This window comes from Diachasma alloeum, unplaced genomic scaffold (genome assembly GCF_001412515.2).
Source record: "Diachasma alloeum isolate Michigan unplaced genomic scaffold, Dall2.0 Dall_scaffold_00528, whole genome shotgun sequence".
NCBI classification, from domain to species: domain Eukaryota; kingdom Metazoa; phylum Arthropoda; class Insecta; order Hymenoptera; family Braconidae; genus Diachasma; species Diachasma alloeum.
In genome coordinates, this window is record NW_021680660.1 from 113,187 (window position 1) to 130,226 (window position 17,040).

At 37.2% G+C, this 17,040-nt stretch overlaps 1 protein-coding gene across 2 annotated transcripts in view; it reads left to right on the forward strand.

Annotated features, from left to right (window-relative positions):
* LOC107042839 (glutathione S-transferase) overlaps window positions 1-17,040 on the forward strand; it is a 114,510-nt gene that overhangs the window by 40,431 nt on the left and 57,039 nt on the right. Inside the window, exon 1 of one of the 2 annotated variants that reach the window (XM_015264040.1) lies at window positions 3,481-3,709. The exons of the other annotated variant lie outside the window; for it this stretch is intronic. The gene's annotated coding sequence lies outside the window, so the exon portion shown is untranslated. Of the gene's footprint in view, window positions 1-3,480; window positions 3,710-17,040 lie in introns of those variants that run through there. 2 annotated transcript variants of the gene reach the window in all.

Here is a 17,040-nt window from a genome sequence, read left to right on the forward strand (position 1 = left end):
GTAAAGACCCGAGAGGGTATACTGTGATGAAATTCCAGCCGAATTTGTCACCTGCGGAACTACAGGGCATTTATGTATAGAAAGAGAGAGAGAGAGAGAGAGAGAGAGAGAGAGATAAAAATTTATAAACCATTACCTTTTTGTCGCGATAAAAACCTATAATGAGAATTAGAGCTACCTGCTGCCTTAACTCTACTTCAGAGCTACCTTAAGTTCGGAGAACTACTTAAATTGATTACCTATCGCGTGAATCGATTCCCTAAATTTTTAGAACAATATTCATTAAATAACTTCATTAAATAAACCAGATATTTTGCAGATATTTCTTTTTTCGCGTCAGTTTTGATGAGTTAAAGTTTAGTAATTTTGAGATTTTCCTACGTAAATTCGGTTAAGGATCAGGATATCACCGTGGAATATTTGGCCAAGATAATGTGCTACCCAGTGTTTCCTGTAACCCTTTTTGGTTTGTCGATAGAGTGAGTACATAGGTCGAGTTGAAATGCTTGCGCTCCCTTGAGCGAGAGTGTTAGCGCTTTCAGTTGGAAGGCCGTGGAGATGATCACCCAGTCGTCGAAACGAATCGCCATTGGGTTTTTAATTTAGTTAAGTTGCGTTTGCGTTTGAGTTTTCGTTGGTAAAGTCCTAATTCCTCTCCGGAGAGTGCCCTCTGTAGATAAGCTACCTTATTCCGGTCGCAGATGGAGTGAAGACCCGCTCAGCCATCTCAATTTCGCGTTGAGTTCACGTCATTATAGTTTTGTTCAGTTGAAATAATTGGGATCAATTATATAAAAATTCGAATTTAAACCTTTAAATATTTCGCGCACAATTACCCCGGGAATCGATAGTTCGCGTCTCCGGCACTCGAGTCAGCACTGTACGGGGCTAGTCTCCCCCAGACTCCCCACCACTATGCAACAGGCCCGAGCGGACACACGCGATAGTCGCTATTACAGTATACACCCGGACGACTAAGAGTGAGGTACGAGTCGATGTAGCTCCCTGAACAAGTTCTCTTTCGAGGTAATTATCGAGGCCCCGTGATCAAAATTCAGTCGAAATCAACGCTCCAGACCATGGTAAGTACTCATGTACTTATTTAGAGGTGATTAACAGTGAATTAGTGCGTTTTTCGGTAAAGCAGTTGGACCTCTCGCAATGACGCCAACACCGATACTCATGGTTTGAAGGATAGCAAACCCTTCAAACAAACCCAAATGCTCCCTAGAAGCTACCTGAAATTATTCAAATGATAATTACGCTACCTGAANGTAAAGCAGTTGGACCTCTCGGAATGATGCCAACACCGATACTCATGGTTTGAAGGATAGCAAACCCTTCAAACAAACCCAAATGCTCCCTGGAAGCTACCTGAAATTATTCAAATGATAATTACGCTACCTGAATAAATCCGAATAGTAATAATGCTACCTACCGTAACTTTTGGGCTAAATTTCATGCTCTATGCGTCTCGCTACGGCGATTGATGCAACTCGCTACCTTCTTCATTGCTACCTTTTTGCTTGCTACCTTTTCTCGCTCTCTTTACGTAATTATTCTACGCTACCTTTTTCTTTATATTTCTCCGACTCACAAGACTTCTGGAGGAAAAATGATGCTATCTGAATTGTTCTGAAGTTAACTTTTTCGCGTTTTAATGCTCTCTAGCGTTCGTTGAGTTTTGAATTCCGGTTGGGCATGGGGACGCTATTTTTTATTTATCTTTACTTTATGGTTGGAATCCAGAATAATAAAAATTATCTAAGCTCTCTTGCGGTAATGAATAAGCTACCTATTATTTTAGAAATCATTTGAGACCGTAAGCTACCTATTTTCATGGAGAAAACCTCCATTTCCGGGTTAGAAATGCTCCCTTCCGGTAAATCAGCCACGTGGCTGATTCAAGCTCCCTAGCTCATTTTTGCTACCTTTTCGGTGAATGAGATTCCCGATTTTAATGGGTTACAAATGGCGTAAGAATTAAGTAAACCATTACAAAGGCGCTCTCGAATTCGCAATTCGATTAATTACAGTCGAAAATAAGAAAAATTAGTATCTTTTCGGGAGCTCTCTTCTTTATTTCGCGTAGCTATCTCATCCGTTCTCTCTCGCATGTATGCTACCTGCCTATAGTCTCTCTCTCTCGGATTCGTGTTCCCCTCGTGGACAATACTTTTGCTTCTCTCTATCAGCTTTGGATTGGGATCGCTTTCCTTTTCATACTTCCATAATTATTTATCGCATCTTTCGAGTCTTTTGGAGTAGTGGATCATTTCAGAGTATTTGAAATTATTTTGAGTCACATTGATGTAATTTTGTATTTGTAGGAATTTACGATTTTGTATTAATACCGGCAATAGCGAAACACGTCAGTACAATTATGTTTATTATTCAATATCGACCTTACCTATCCCATTTGGAATTTAAGACGTTGGTTTATTGGTTTCTCGATCGATGAATGGCTTTGTTAATTGATGTTCTCGTCCACGAATCCACCCCTCTCTCCACGACCCGCACACTGAGCAGCCGAGTAAATCCCGTACCCTCGTAATCCACATTTCTGCGTATGGTTTGCGATATGTTTCTTGTCGTTATTGGATTTTTGGGGACAATCAGTATTTAGTTTTAAGAAAATACGGTTCCGTTTGCGGTTTGTCGATTCCGCGTTGCTAAAAATCGGCTGGCGCCCTAAATACACGAAGTAAGGATTGGATGAGCTGCTGATTGTTCCCGGAGTCCAGTTTTAGCGTTAGGGTTTTTGACGTTTCAGAGTGTCGGATTACGAGAACGAAGGTAATGAGTTGGCCGTGTTTGGATAATCGAGACTTCTGAGTTAGGGTTTATTGAGTATTTGTTGAGGCCAAAGAAAAATCATTACAGTACATATGGATGAATAAAATAAACAAAATATATGTTCAGCCCAAGTCCAAGTGAAAATTTAGCTTAGTTTTCACCACCTCAAATCAGGTTTAGTTCCGACGATGGCCAGAATTTACTTATCAGGCTATCAGATCAGAATGATGTTAGGATCTTGAGAATGTTTGGATCCAATTCACAACAGACAATGCTGAACCTATCCCGATCAAGCCACGATCGCATCTTGATCTGGTCCAATAGTTCGAAGACGATTCAGATCAAACATTGATCCAAACAAGCAATTCATTTATAAATCGCAACTATTCAATATTAGGTCTCCTCGATCTGTCCCTTGCTTCAGCCTGATTTACATTTCCATTGTAGACTTCCATAAATAAAAAATCGATCGAAATATTGAACTTTTGTCCACATGTAATTTTCTCTGACCGCACAGTGCATTATATTACCCGTTCCATCAGGTTCTCGTATCCGCAGGTTGGCTTTTGGACATGGTCAGGAATCGCTGGGAGAGAGAATTGGAGGGTGGTGGTATCGTGGATAGAGAGGGGTAGACAACCACCCGTGAAAAGTGGGGAGTATTCGGCCGTTGGCAGGCGTCGCACACACAACCCCCTCCGGCTATACGTCATAAATTTAGTGAGGTTGCGCGCCAACGCTTTAACATCGGTTGCTGCTGAAGGAGAGAACTAACGCCAGGTTCTCTCGTTTTTTTTCATCTGTGTACATCTCTGTTTCGGTTCATACGGGGTTCACTGTTCAGTTTCTCCTGAGCGACGCTCGAGTCTGCGTCTATCAATCCCCCAGTGACTAGTTCCAGCTCTACCTGCCGGTAAGTGGAAGTACCGTAAATATTTTACTACCAAACATTTGCTTTTTAATTTCGACTAGATGAATTTAATCGTCAATTATCAAATTAACATCAATTTTTTGAGAAAAAAAAACATCAGACTAAAGAAATCTGGTCAGTTTCATAAATAATAAACAAGAAATCTAAATGGTTTGATTTTTTTAAGGATCAAATTTCATTTTCTGCAAATTTCAGAGAAGAAATGCTTTTTCCTTGTCGCAATCTTCATAATGGATTTTTTTCATCAAGTCAAATTCCCTGATGACATAATTATTCCCTCCAGTCCGTCTACTTCTGTCCATTCGATCCTCATTTCGTCGACCTTGATTCGCATTAATTTATCGTAAATCTCAAGTCGACTCCCGGACAAACACTGTGGGGGTACAAAACAACCCCATTGTGGAAGTCAACGTCGCATCCTTTCTGTCACGGAATTAACTCCAATTATGTCGTAGAGTAAATAACCCGTTTCCCCCCGACACTAGTGTTTCGTTAGTCATGTGTGGAAGCACGTGAATTTGTGGCTGAGGTATTTTGTTCGTGCGTCGCCTCTACTTTCTTGAACGTGAGTGACATTCAAAGGTATTCGATGCTATGCGGTTGGATAGAAGGGGATTTGTGCGCCTCCACCCTGGAGGAAGTGCAAGAGAGACTATGAAATAATCAATCCTTTTTCATCGTCATCGAAAAATTGTACATAAAAAATTGATTGAGGACGATTTGATTACAGACACGAAATGTTTATTATGAATGATTGAACATTATTGATTCCAATCAAAAAAGGATCTTCTGAACTGATTTTGTTGATATGAATGGGATATGTGAAAATGAAAATGATAACGAAAATGCAATTTAAAATACCAATGAAAATGAAAATGAGAATTAAAATTAAAATAAGCAGGGGACAGAGTCTACCCGACAGATGATATTTGAATGATAATTTATGTCTTATTGGTCTTTTCTTTTCCTTATTTCTACCAATTCCATTGGTAGTAAACTTACGAATGGATCCGTAGCAGTTGGAATCTAAAAATGAAAAACGACAATTTCACGTCGAATATGCTAGCAATTCATCAAGGATTTACACCTGTTAAAATAGGCCACACCCCCAGTCTATCATAGCTGTGACATATTTTACCAAAGATTGACATAATATGAAATAGAAAAGAAGATACTTTCATTTTATATGACTTTTTAAGTCATCCAGACTCGGAAATCATTGATAAAATGATAATCTGTCATTTGTTCCAGGATGTACTCACACGATCGACAAAAAAATGTTACACATAAATGACTCGATAATACTGACTAGCGGTAAAAATTCCGGACGCGTATTCCAACTTTTACACTGTTAGTAATTTTTTGAAATTTCATGGAAGATATAGGGATATTCTCCCAATTATCGTCCAATGTTTCGGCTTCGGTTTTGGGATTGACTTTCAATTTTCACAATTTGTTATGTATGTCAAAAGAAACTCAACCCTAAATTTTCACTCCGATATTTCAATTAATAACCGAGAAAATGCATGTTGAAATTTTTTCCTCTTTTTTTCAAACAATTTTCACGGCAACAGTTTTCATTCCATGAATAAATGTCACATATAACTTTTCTTCGGAAATTGTCTGAAGTTTCAGGAAAAAAATTTCCGTTTCCGTTCTAGTCTTTTTCGGCCACAAAAAATCGATTTTTTGACAAAATTCAGTGGTTTTTTGGTCGTCCACCCTCTCGAAAAGAAATTTTTTTTTCGTAAAGTGTATACTTTTTGGAGTATCCCCACAAATTTTCAAATTGGGACTCTTGATAGAAGCTGAATAAATGTATGAAAACGAAAAAAAAAGAATTTTTAGGATAATCGTGCAAATGTTTGATATTTCGCAGTTTTCCGGTTTTCCACCTACTAAAGGGAGACTTCTTGTTTTTCGTCAAAGAGTATATATTTTTTCGAGCATCTCCGAAAATTTTCAGCTCAGGGCGCTGAAAACCAGCCGAGTAAACACATAAAAACGGAGAAGAAAATGAATATTTAATTATAATAATATTTAAAATTTCGCGTTTTTTAGCTTTCCACCAAACTGATTGAAATATTATGCTTTTTGTCGAAAAGTATGTATTTTTTCAAGTATCTTCACAAATTTTCAGTCCGAGACCCTCAAAATCAGCTGAGCAAATGCATGCAAATGGAAAAAAAATTCCAGGAGTACATCCTGGAAATGGATTTTTCAATTATTAGAATATCTCCCAATTTGCGGTTTTTCAGTTTGACACCCACTTGATATGAATGTTTTGTTTTCCGTCGGAGAGTGTATCTGTTTCAGAGTATCTCCACAAATTTCCAGCTCGGAACGCTCAAAACCAGTGAGCGCTTGGGAACGGCAAGGGAAAATGAGTTTTGAGGACATAATTATGAGAATGTCCGAAATTTTGGGTTTCTAGGTGTTCGGTTTGGAAATGTTACTTGAAAAAAAATATATCCTCAACAAAAGACAGAAACTTTTCAATTCAATGGGTAAAGGACCGAAAACACTCAATATTTCAACTATAGTCATANGTAAAGTGTATACTTTTTGGAGTATCTCCACAAATTTTCAAATTGGGACTCTTGATAGAAGCTGAATAAATGTATGAAAACGAAAAAAAAAGAATTTTTAGGATAATCGTGCAAATGTTTGATATTTCGCAGTTTTCCGGTTTTCCACCTACTAAAGGGAGACTTCTTGTTTTTCGTCAAAGAGTATATATTTTTTCGAGCATCTCCGAAAATTTTCAGCTCAGGGCGCTGAAAACCAGCCGAGTAAACACATAAAAACGGAGAAGAAAATGAATATTTAATTATAATAATATTTAAAATTTCGCGTTTTTTAGCTTTCCACTAAACTGATTGAAATATTATGCTTTTTGTCGAAAAGTATGTATTTTTTCAAGTATCTTCACAAATTTTCAGTCCGAGACCCTCAAAATCAGCTGAGCAAATGCATGCAAATGGAAAAAAAATTCCAGGAGTACATCCTGGAAATGGATTTTTCAATTATTAGAATATCTCCCAATTTGCGGTTTTTCAGTTTGACACCCACTTGATATGAATGTTTTGTTTTCCGTCGGAGAGTGTATCTGTTTCAGAGTATCTCCACAAATTTCCAGCTCGGAACGCTCAAAACCAGTGAGCGCTTGGGAACGGCAAGGGAAAATGAGTTTTGAGGACATAATTATGAGAATGTCCGAAATTTTGGGTTTCTAGGTGTTCGGTTTGGAAATGTTACTTGAAAAAAAATATATCCTCAACAAAAGACAGAAACTTTTCAATTCAATGGGTAAAGGACCGAAAACACTCAATATTTCAACTATAGTCATAACGATATCACTAAAATTCTTTTTTTTTTCGTTTTCGTGCGTTTACTCAGTTGATATTGAGCGTCGCAGGTTGAAAATTTGTAGAGATACTTGAAAAAGTATATACTTTCCGACAAAAAGCACAAAATTTTAATCAAAGCGGCAAAAAGTCAGAGCAGCGCGAAATTTTCAATATTATTATAATTGAAAATTTACTTCGTTCTTCATTTTTATGTGTTTACTCGGCTGGTTTTCAGTGTCCCGAGTTGAAAATTTGTGAAGATACTCAAAAAAATACATATTCTTCGACGAAAAACAAGAAATCTCCATTCAGTGAGTGGACGACTGAAAAACCACGAAATATCAGATATTCTTATGATTGTCCTAAAAATTCGTTTTTTTCTTCGTTTTTATACGTTTATTCAGCTTCTATTGAGAGTCCCAATTTGAAAATTCGTGGAGATACTCCAAAAAGTATACACTTTCCGAAGAAGAAAAAATTTTTTTTTTCGAGAGGGTGGACAATCAAAAAACCGCTGAATTTTGTTAAAAATTTGATTTTTCATGGCCGAAAAAGACTGGGACGAGAACGGAAATTTTTTGTTCTGAAACTACAGACAATTTCCGAAGAAAACTTATTTGCGACATTTATTCATAGAATGAAAACTGTTGCCGTGAAAATTGATTGAAACAAAAGGAGAGAAAAACTTCAACATGTGTTTTCTCGGTTATCAATCAAGATATCGGAGTGTAAATTTAGGGTTGAGTTTCTTTTGACATACATAACAAATTGTGAAAATTGAAGGTCAATCCCAGAATTAAAGCCGAAACCCTGGATGATAATTGGGAGAATGTGCCTATAGTAAATCCCATGAGAGTGATAATGAATCGGATTTAGGGGAAGTGTTATGAAAGTGCAAGTTTCAAGTAAAATTCACGGAAATTCATGAGTTTTCCGTGAAAGTGAAGTGGATATTCTACAACTTGATTGAATTTTCAGAGGAACATGAATATTCAGAAATAAAATGATACGAATTTTTCACTTTTCCCTGTATTTTCTTGATTTTTCGGAATTTTCACAGAATAATTGAACTAAAAAATCAAGTATTTTATTGATTTCCATATCATTTGAACAGAAAATCCATAGAATATTCAATTTTTCACTGACAAGAAATCCTGAAATTTCAGTAGAACTTGAACACGATAAAAATTTCCGGAATTCAGCATGGAAAATTCAGACGAAAATTTTTAACAGTGTACGCGTATTATGGTAGCTCAAATTATGGTATATGATGAAAAAATGGGAGAAGCGCAAATATCTTGAAAACTTTGCACCAACGGTTGTACATATTTTGATTGATCTTAATAGGCAACAGCAAGTCGAGTATTTGGAATAAAAGAAAAATGAAATCGGACCCGTTGTTTGGGAAATATTGAGCAAAACAGTTTTTCACAAACAGTTGAATAACTTCTAAACTACTCACCTGACTTCACTCATCTAAAATCACGTCTTGTAATATCACGAGAGCTACAATCGTACCAAATTTCAACTTCCTATCCTTATTTTTTCGGGAGTTATCGTGTATACACCGATTTTATCAATAAAATTAAAAAGTTCAATTAATACCACGTTATCCCTGGTTAAGTGAAGATATTATAAGCCAATTTGATGGATATTATGATAAGAAATATTTGGGCGTAAAAAATTTCAATTCAGTCGCGTAGTTTTTGAAATATCGAGAAAAAAGATTTTCGAGGAATACATATTTCAAAAATGGCTTGACAAGTTGAGTTGTAATTTCGTCCCGTTGTGCTGCCAAGCAATGCCAATTATTCCACAAAATTTCATATTCTTAGCTCGAATTTTACGCCTTTTTTCGTGGAGATTCATGTATGAAAACATTCAATGGAAAAACTTGACCAATTTTCTAGAAAATTCAATTGGAATTCTCTAGAAACTCTATTTGATTTTTGAGCTGATTCTATGAGATATTTGGCAGGAAAAAGTCAATAGATTTCTGTTTTTCTATATGAGTATTCTCTTGGAAGTTTTTCTATGAGAAGACTTGGACATGAATGCTCTATTTTTTTCACTCGGATGCTGCAAAACAAAACAAAACAAAATATAGTGGAAAAAACTTCGAAAATCCGTGACCAATAGTTTTAATAGAAAAAATCTCAACAGATATTTTCCTATCAGATATCTAATAGAATTTGCGCAAAAAATAAATAAAATTCTAACGAAAATTCCCTAGAATTTTAATAGAATTCCCATAGAATTTCTAGAGAATTTCAATAGAATTTTCTAGCGAATTCGCAAAGGTTTTCTATTGATTTAATTCATTCGTGATTATAAAAAAAATCGAAAAATCTGCATGCACCTGTGGTCATACACACACAGACATTTTCTAAAACCATCATATTTTCTCGTTTCATGACATTCTACATCACTTCCAAGTGAAATTAGAAGATCGTCAAAATGGACGATTACAAAGCTTCAATCCGGAAGCGAAAAAAGGAAAACTTGTTCTGGAGGTGTAACTTTGATCGTGAAGAGAGGGATAAAGATGAAAAAAGAAATAAGACCCCGGAAAGTTGGCAAAGCCTTTGAGGATATTTCACGTCACGTGCAAAAGAGACTGAAATAGAGAGAAAAAAATCTTTTAATCCTCCACACCTCAGCATTTCCTTTCAGCCGTTCGGTGGGCACAGCCATTTCTACTTCACTCCGATATTATACTCATCATTAAAATGGAAAATCGGAGTTTAACACTGCGTGACTTTGAACGAGTGAATAATAAATAAAGGTGAGATGGGGAGGGAGAGGAAAATAATGCCTTCCGAGGTGTTTCATGGGGCTCATAAAGCTAACATTCATTTCAATTTTTCGTCGTGTCCCAAGGCACAATCCCAAGGCACTTATGGAGCGCCGACAGACTTTTATTGACGTTGGGAGGAAACGTCGAGTTTTTTTTCGCTATCTTTAAATTATATCAAAGAGAGAGAAGAAATGGTGATGCGTCGGAAACTCGGCATCACCTCTTTCTGCAGGTGAGCGATTCGGAATGCCTGACCAGACTCTGAGATATTCCCCTTCAGAAATTTGAGTATAGGGAGACGGAAGGGATCGGTAAATATTGAAAAAACGATTTTCGGGGCAGACATTTTTTTGTAGATTCTACATGGTTTTGTAGATTCTACATCATCTTCTGACTCGTAAAAGTACTTCCCTCTTACAATTGGTGCCCTGTAAAGGACATGTTACCTCCTGGATACCACCCAATCATCATAAACACGTTTTTACGAAAATTACGCAACAAAAGTACGTTTTTGTACTCAAAATCTCTGTCTTGGACCTCACTCGATCGCTCCCTTCTCATGAAAATAGCCATCGGCTAAGAAAAATCTACAAAAAATCGATTTGTCTACCATGACTTGGCAGATTCCTACAAATAAAATGACGTTGGCCTTGCCCTGGTCCTTGCCGTTAAATAATTTGCAATTTTTTTTTGCATAAATAAGAAAAGTATGAGAAGAAAGCGATGCGTTCCGCTACTTTCAATACAGGGAAAAAGTTCCATTGATTCTCATTGCATAGAATCCAAGAAAACTTGTTTTTGGTAAACGTCTTTTTGTGGTCGGTTCCGTTACCCCTCAAGGAACGATAACAGACTTTTATTAAGGGGTAACGGAACCCGTCGCACGCAGAGGTTAGGGGTCCCTCCTATCGGTATTGCAGGTTCCCGTGGTTTTATGGATTTTGTATGTGAAAAGTACAAAATCCCATAAAATATAAATAAATGGATATAAATAAATAATAATGGTATGGAAACATTCTACCATGCTCATAGACACTGCCCCGGGCCAGTTTGACGAATTTTCAACGCCGTTCGCGCCATCTTCTGACTCGTAAAACTAGTTCCCTCTTACAATTGGTGTCCTGTAAAGGACTTGTTACCTCCTGGATACTACCCAATCATCATAAACAAGTTTTTACAAAAATTACGCAACAAAAGTACGTTTTTGCACTCAAAATCTCTGTCTTGGACCTCGCTCGATCGCTCTCTTCTCATGAAAATAGCCATCGGCTAAGAAAAATCTACAAAAAATCGGCTTTTCTACCACGACTTGGCAGATTCCTACAAATAAAATGGCATCGGCCTTGCCCTGGACCTTGCCGTTAAGTAATTTGCAATTTTTTTTTGCATAAATGAGAAAAGCATGAGAAGAGAGCGATGCGTTCCGCCACTCTCAATACGGGGAAAAAGTTTCATTGATTCATAGTTTCATTGACAATTTTTCATTGACAATTTTTCATTTTTCAATGTTTCATAGTTTTATTGATGCATAGAATCCAAGAAAACTTGTTTTTGGTAACCGTCTTTGTGTAGTCGGTTCCGTTACCCCTTAATGCTGGGAGAAAACGTCGAGTGTTTTTGCACTATCTTTAAATTATATCAAAATAGAGGAAGGAGGTGGTGATGTGTTGCATACGGCATCACCATTTTCTGCAGGTGAGTGATGACTATGGATGTCTGACCAGAGTCTGAGATATTCCCTCGGATATTCCAGTTCAGAAATTTGGGGATATTAAGGCGGAAAAGATCAATAGAATATTGAAAGAGTGATTTGCAGGGGAGAAAATTCTTTCTCAATTTCAAAAAAGTGAAATCTTTGTTCCGACGTTAGTAGCTGTGTGCTATAAATGCAAGTTTTGTGGGTAGAAGATTTCCAGTTCAAGTCCTGATGAGGGTAAGATGTGTATACCTAACACTTGGCTACCAAGAGGTTGATAATCTCATGCTCCTCCCAAGGCGATGAAGAAGCAAAAACAGACCTTTATCAAAGCTCGGAGGTGACATCGAGTGTTTTTTCGCTATCTTCAAATGACATCAAAAGAGGGAAGCAGTAGTGATGTGTTGAAGACTCGTCATCACGTTTCTTTATAGATAATTAACGATCATGAATGTCTGACTAAAATCTAAGAATACCCCATTTCAGAAATTTGAAGATATGTCGGTGGAATGAATCGATAGGATATTAAGAGTGTTATTTTCAGGGAAGAAACTTCTTTTCCATGCTAGACAACTCAACTTTGTGGAGTGTGCATTCCAGATAAAATTTTCAGTTTATGATAGAAGTCTACCTTTTAATGTAACAAATTTCAATAATTCTGGTTAAAAACTAGGGGACTACACCCTCTGCTCGCTCCACTCGCCAACCCCCATATATGATTCCCATGTAACTCCGATGATCCTTATTCTGACCCTGGTGACCCATCATCTGACTCTTCATTTTGGAGTCTTAATTCCGAGTACCAAATTTTCATCACCAGAAGTCGATTTTGATTTGTATAATATAGATAGATAGAGACGCGTATTTTGACCCTTATGACCTTTAGGTTCTGACCGCCATGAACCTCATGATCCTTACTCTGGCCCTCTTGACCCTTATTCTGACTCTCATAACCCTTATTTTGACCCTCATGATCCTTATTCTGACTCTCATAACCCTTTTTTTGACCTCCGTGATCCTTATTTTAACCCTTACGACCCTCATGATCGTTATTTTGAGTGCCGTGACCCTTGTAATCCTTAATTTTGGAGTCTTAATTTCGAGTACCAAATTTTCATCACCAGTAGTCGATTTGGATTGTTATAATATAGAGAGATATGTTTGACAAGAATTATTGAACCTATTGATAGCGCTTCAAAATGAAATGTCAGTGGTTTCCCATTTTTTTAGAGGTCTAAAATAATGTTCTAACGAAAAATATTGAGCGATACTCACAGCACAACCGACTAAGTGTTAATTGATCATGGAGCAAAACGTCAGCCGTAAAGCAGGCGAAATGTAAATGTCGAATGACTAACGACCGAGTGAAATTAATTTTGTCACAGCACATATATAACGAGAGGGTTGAAGGGAGAAGGGACACATTGATTTTGTGCCAGACCATGCCCTACCAGTTCAATCACCCCTTTTCTGTACTTACTGGAATATTCATTAGCTCCTCAGTTCTCAACAGTGGAGAAGTTTGTAATATTTCGATGCCAACATCAGCTGTTCCATTGTCTTTTCTTCCTTGTGTATTCTATATACACGTCTCGACTTGTGAATAGAAACTCAGATTGCTATAAAAATAGACGAATTTTCTTGGCGAGTTTACTTCAGAAAGAGAAAAAGGCGATTCCTTCATGGAAAATAATATCGCATTGCTATGACAGAAGGTTGAAATATATTTGGAATAATTTGAAATTCTATTGTGAGAAGGACGAGATGGAGATTGAGTCGATTATAGCGAATCGAATAGATCGAAGATATAATGCACTTATTTTCTGAGTTAGATATGAAATTGATTGAAATGTACCTTGAAAGTGATCACTACTATTTCGCATATACCACGCGTCATGCATATGACGACATGATGATGTGATATGCACCGAATGCGTTACGTCCTCGCGTAAAATCTACGAATGACAAGAAGAAAAATACCACTCAAAACGTTATTCTTACCGCTTTGTGATCGATTAAACTTGTTTTCAAACCTAAAAACATTTTATTTTCCCACCTGACAGCGAAGACATTCTCTCTCATGCCAAGGGGAAATCATTAATTTTCGCCGAAGCCCACGTCGGAGCTTAGCCAACCATATTTTCCTTTCAAAGTACCCCCGAATATCGTCTGTCATCCTTCAGCGCTTTGGACACTAACTTTTCATCTTCTTTTTTACCTCGTACCTCAGCCCACTTTTTTGAAGCATCTTTCTGGGGTATCAATACGTGTCTCGACTCCAGATATCAAGGATCTAATGAAAATTGAATAGACGAGCGTGATCGTGAGTGGAGAAAAAGAGTTTCTTGACAAATTGGGAAGAATCAATAAAAATGAATTTTTCAACTTTTCATTCGTTCTTTCTTTAATTTCCGGTGATGGGAACCAGACTGAGTTTGAAACGCTGTTTTGCGCTTGTTTACTGAGAGAGAGTGGGGTGAATTGGACCGTCTTCAATCGTGAATATCTTCACGAAAGAAATAAATTTCATAGAAAATCCGAGCGAATTTGTTAGAAAATTTAGTTGAATTTCTATTAAACTTCTATTGAACATCCCGAGTGGAAATTTCGCTCAGGTTGTCTGGATCTAAATCAGTTTTAGATCCAATACTGGTCAGGATTCGCTGATCAGATCTCCCGGATAAGGATCGAGTCAGTTTCACGTCATTTTGGTTCTCAAGTCATTGAGGATCAAAGACGATCCAATTTACCCCACTCCCTCTAGTCCAACTTTCTAATAAAATAGTCCGTGTTATTGAGTATACTTACAATGAAATCCTGGAGAAAAGCTCGCCGCTGTAATGCTCAAATATCGTGACTTGGTCAATCCATTAATCAATTGATATTTATAACTTTCGGCTGTGTGTCCTAATGGCAGTACTGAGGGAAAATTTGTTTTCCAACAATGCATTCATCATTCGTTCCAACACAAGGGGATAATCTATCAACGACAAAAAAATTGCCTTTCAAAATAAGAAAAAATGTCCTTGAAGTTCAAGGCTCAAAACTGTCGGATAGACTGATTCAGGAATGTGATTACTGAATTTCAAACTGAAATTGTTATACTGAAAGGATAATTTTTTTTTAACGAAGCAAAGTATAAAATGAAAAGAATGATATAAACTAAAATGCACTTCCATTCAACAATTCCGTTGTTTTTCTTTCCGTTCAATTATAGATTATCGACAAAATCTTTAAATTCCCATAATTTCCAACTTTTTCTCCAATTGACCCTCGCCAATTATCAGAGATTCAATTATATTTTTCACATCGGAGTAAAATCCTCCACGATCGTCCAGTGAAATTCAGTTAGCTCCCAATCAGAAGGTGATCAAGCGGTGTTGCCTGAACTATAACGATTTGCCTCAACTCGCAACAGCGGAAATACCGTTACAATGCTGTAGCACAATTCCACGGTCCACCCGTGTTATCCAACGTTGCCAGGGCAATCAATCTCATTGTTGAAGTGTTGCACGTTGTTTCACCACTAATGATCGAACAATTAATCCAATCGATTGGTAGAGAGTCACAAGCCTCTCTAATGAATCCTGCTAAGACCTTCGTTTGTGTTTCAATCCGGTTTATAGATACAGTGGCTCTTGCGACGAGGAGGAATAATCCACCGTCATACACATGCATACATAAACACATACGTAAGGGCACGGTCTGAAAATTACATTTTCAACCTTTTCAGATCATAATGGGTCGATATAACACAAAAAATCCGAAACTTAAATCTGAACGATGACACAGCTTCACGGAGAGAAATATTCAATAAAAATGACGTATCTTTTCCGTAATTCAGGAGCGAAATGTGGTTGTAGGAAATTTTACGGAACTGTCACGGAATTTTTCCGGAGCGTTCCGTAATTTTTATCTGAATCTGTCAAAAATTACGATACCGTCACTGAAATTTTCTGAGTCGATTCCGTAATCGGTGAGTGAATTCTGAATTCCGTAATTTTTCATGAACATTTCTCTCCGTATTCGGAAGCCAAAATTCTTATTCTGGGGTAATTTGAATTAAATCTAGTATAATTGTACTTGAATTGGGGAGCATCCTTTCATGTTAAGGAAATATTAGTTCTGGAATTCGGAACTTTTAGATCAACATCCAGGATCTCAAATTCAGAATATTCTCGCTCTTGGAGTGATAATTTATCCCATTCTAAAATCAATCTACTTGTGTTTATACATCCCTTGTTATTTAATGTATATTAGTTAATATCTCCATTGCTTTAATATTGACTTCATCTTCAATTATTCCAGCATTTTGGCCTTTTCGAATATTCTTAGTTTAAGAACACAAATGTTGTTGTCCAAGAACTATTTCCCCTTGAAAGACGTACGCCTTTGATTTTGAATTGTAGGAATTTTTATTCTTAAATTAACTAACCAGTTCATTATTCTCAATGTGGCGCCTGCTAGAACCATTAGTTTCTCAAGAAGAGCAACTTGATTATGGAAACTAGAATTTGTTTTCTCCGTGTGCTTTAGGCATGAGTCGGCATTTAAATTGTGTTCACGTTTAGAAATTTAATTTTCACTCATTTTTCATAAAGGCATGAGGCAACAGACGTTTTCGGGAATGAGTGGAGCTTCAGCCAAAGCTATAAATTTTACATCTGGGTTGAAAAAAAATAATAAAATGAAAAAAATTCTCGCTATGAGCTTTAGCATGCGTTTCAACACGACCTCCCCGAATTTTTGGGAACCAGGGAAGGAAAGGAGGTGGATGCCGGGTTGGAGGAATGAAATATCAGGGGTATTTTCCCTCAAGGATGAATTTCTGTTGCCAGATGGATAAGCCACACGTGCCCATCCACGAGTTTCCACTCAAATAAACTACAGGATTTCATGATTCTATATATGCTCAGATTTATACACGTGACATTGCATCTCACGAGTGTCGGAGGTGGGTGGTTTTACTACGGCGTAAAATGTATGGGTAGTAAGTACCAGTGCATTTCATCGATCCCACGATCGATGTCACCGGCCAGCTGGGAATTTTTCGTGTTTTATTTCTAGATTTTCTTTTTTGCACCTCCAGAGTTTTACGGTTTCAAGGTTTTTCTTGGTTTCAACTCTTCTCTCTGAAGAAAGTTGGGTTTTATCTGTGCACAGGACCCGGAGCGAAAATGTTTATTTTAGGATTTTGTCTTGAAGATCCGGGAAATTTGTATTCATAGACTGAAGAAAAATTAGACTTCTCAAGTGGGTTCATCTTGGATTAAGAAACTCGTTCGTTAGTAATCATCAAGCTTGAGAGGTATTTCCCGGGTTCAATATTTGAAATTACAAAAGAACATCGTAGTTCGCATTCTGGCTAACGCATAGGACCTAGCTGTTTGCATATTTTCGCTCTAGATGATCGTACATTACGAAACACCCTCTTACCCCTTCTGTAATAAATCGCCAGATTCTGAGCCAT